Genomic DNA, 2,998 nt, shown 5'->3' with positions numbered 1-2,998 from the left:
TAAACCACACATAAATTGGTCATGTTACTCCCTCATGCCTCAAATATGAGCCCTGGGACCACTCTGCCTTGATGATGTCAGTATGAGGTGGGCTTTGGAAACCAACTCTAGAGCCACACACCTCAAAAGGCTTACTCTGTACTGAGGCTGGCCAGAAATTTCTGGGGTTCCTTTTTAGACCAGGGAAATTATAAGTATCGAATAACTTGAACTTTCTTGGAATCTCCCATCTTCTAATTGTTCCCTAGTTTGAAATATAACCTTGGTTCTTATAAAATTCTATGAAATGGGATAGTAAAATGAATACTTCTTAATCCATACACCTAGAGTCCTTCCAGACTCCCTAGACATGCTCAAACTTCCATTTGAAGAATAGGAGGCATATGAATCTATAGGTGAAAGAGAATCATCTAATTTACCTGCCATAGTTTCACTCACAGAGAAGTCAGGTGACACTAGGTCACTGACAGAATATAGAAGACTTGAGTTTGAGCTGCACCCCTTCACTTAAGAGGTGCATGCCCTTAGAGAAGGGCATGTGTATATGCGTAAACGTGTGTGTGTGTGTACATGTGTGTATGTGTGTGTAGAGAGACACAGAACAAACAGAGCTATGTCTGCAAAAAAACTGATTATGGAAAACACAGTGGAAGATTAGTTATGTACATAAAGCACCAAATGCATAAATAGTAAAATATTAAAATAACTAGAACACTAGACTTATTATAGGATGCATCCTGGTATCTTTCTTGGGGGACATTATTTGGTCCCTGTAATATGCACATTGTTTCGTGTGTGTGTGTGTGAATGTGTGTGTGTGTGTAGAACAAATATTATTTTGCTAATTTGCAGATGAGGTTAGAACAGATAAATGATTTAACTATGGACAGAAACTAGTTAGTGTTGGATTCATAGATTACATGACTCTAAGTCCAGAATTATTTCCACTTTAAAGAATATTATCAACAAATATGCTTTAGCATCATCAGTATTACTATTATTATTTATCAATCCATCCAGCCATCTACATACATATATACACATAAATCTCTTTTATACGGATTTATAAAGATGTCAATATCAATATAGATATATCCATCTATAAATTTCTATATAAATTTTGATCTATACAAATATGTATAAATAGCTATATACATAAATATAGAAGCAGACAAATATAACTGTGTCTATTTTGTAGCTACTTTCTATCTATTTTCTCTCTCTATCCATAGACAGTTTTCATAATTTATATGGATAGGTTCCAATTAATGTAAATAGGGAATCCCCTGAAGAGTCCACATGATTTAGGTTTGCACTGAATATTTCCAGCTAACTGGAAGCAATTGACATTTTTTTGCATATGATACAATTTTAAGTAGTACAAATTCAAATACACGTGACCAATTCAGGGAATTTATTATTTGCATTAACTATGTGTGTGTGTGTGTGTGTGTATGCCCATACATATACAATATACATATGTTATACATATGACTATATATATATATATATGGACATGGCTATATGTATATGAGCATAAATATTATATACAGGCAGTTCCCTGACCCCCCAACCCCTTTCCAGATTCCTAGGCAGTATGGCTGCCACAGCCATGATATTTACTTCAGGTTCTGTGTATAAGTGGCTGCTGAAGGAGGAAGACATGACCAAAGTGGAATTTGAGACCAGTGAAGAGGTGGACATGACATCTTTGACTCAATGGGTTTGCGGGAGGACCTGCTACAAGGCATTTATGCCTATGGTTTTGAGAAACCATAAGCTATCCAACAGCATGCCATCAAACAAATTATTAAAGGAAGAGATGTCATTGCACAGTCTCAGTGTGTACAGGCGAAACAGCAACATTTAGCATTTTAATTCCCTAGTGTTTGGATATTCAGGTGCCAGAAACCCAGGCTTTGATCTTAGCACCAAACAGGGAATTAGTTGTACAGATTCAAAAGGGTCTTATTGCTCTGGGTGATTATATAAATGTCCAATGCCATGCCTGTATTGGGGCAGGGGGTAAATATTGGTGAAGATATCAAGAAACTGGATTATGGGCAGCATGTTGTGTTTGGTACACCAGGTCATGTATTTGATATGATTCGTCACAGAAGTTTAAGAGCCTGTGTTATCAAGATGTTGGTTTTGGATGAAGCTTGGAAATGCTTAATAAAGGGTTCCAGGAACAAATTTATGATGTGTACAGATACCTGTCTCCAGCTATCCAGATGGTTTTTATCAATACCACATTGCCTCATGAGATCTTAGAAATGACCAATAAATTCATGACTTATTCAATTCACATCTTGGTAAAATGATGAATTGACTCTTGAAGGAATCAGTTTTCTTGTGACAATGGAAAGAATGGAAATGTGACACTTTGTGTGATCTTTGTGATACCTTGCCCATCACTCAAGCAGACACCTTTTGTAATACAAAGAGGTAGGTAGAGTGGCTGACTGAGAAGATGAGAGAAGCCAACTTTGCTGCTTCATCAAAGAGTCTAGATCTGGTGCAAGACGAGTACTAATTTCTAAAGACATCAGGCCAGAGGATTAGATGTTCCTCAAGTCTCTCTTATCATTAACTATGACTTACCCCGCAACAGAGAATTACACATACACAGATCTGGGAGATCGGGTCGATATGGCCAAAAATGTGTTGTGATTAATTTTTTAAAAAATGATGACATCCGTATTCTCACAGGTATTGAACAGTACTACTCAACTCAAAGTGATGAAATGCCCATAAATGTTGCTTATCTCATCTGAGGAAACAACTTTGAAAACCAGTTGGAGGTCATTTCCCTAGTTTTATACTACATTTGGAAGTTGAAGAGCTTAATGTATGCCATATAAGTATAACTTTTATTTAATAAGAGGGTTTATTTGTGTTAAACTCTCTTCACCAAATTCCTGCCCCACAAGCTATTCTTTGTGAGATTTCTGCCTCCCTGCATGTAAATTATGCGTTAAGTCTGTTTTTCATTAAA

General features: G+C 36.5%; 1 pseudogene; it reads left to right on the top strand.

Moving 5' to 3' along the window:
* The first annotated feature begins 1,594 nt into the window (after window positions 1-1,594).
* On the top strand, window positions 1,595-2,777 carry LOC118848352 (annotated as a pseudogene).
* The last annotated feature ends 221 nt before the right edge of the window (window positions 2,778-2,998 follow it).

Source organism: Trichosurus vulpecula, chromosome 4, assembly GCF_011100635.1.
Source record: "Trichosurus vulpecula isolate mTriVul1 chromosome 4, mTriVul1.pri, whole genome shotgun sequence".
Lineage (NCBI taxonomy): Eukaryota > Metazoa > Chordata > Mammalia > Diprotodontia > Phalangeridae > Trichosurus > Trichosurus vulpecula.
The sequence above is the reverse complement of the archived record's forward strand: the minus strand, read 5'-3'. Positions and strand labels throughout refer to the sequence as shown.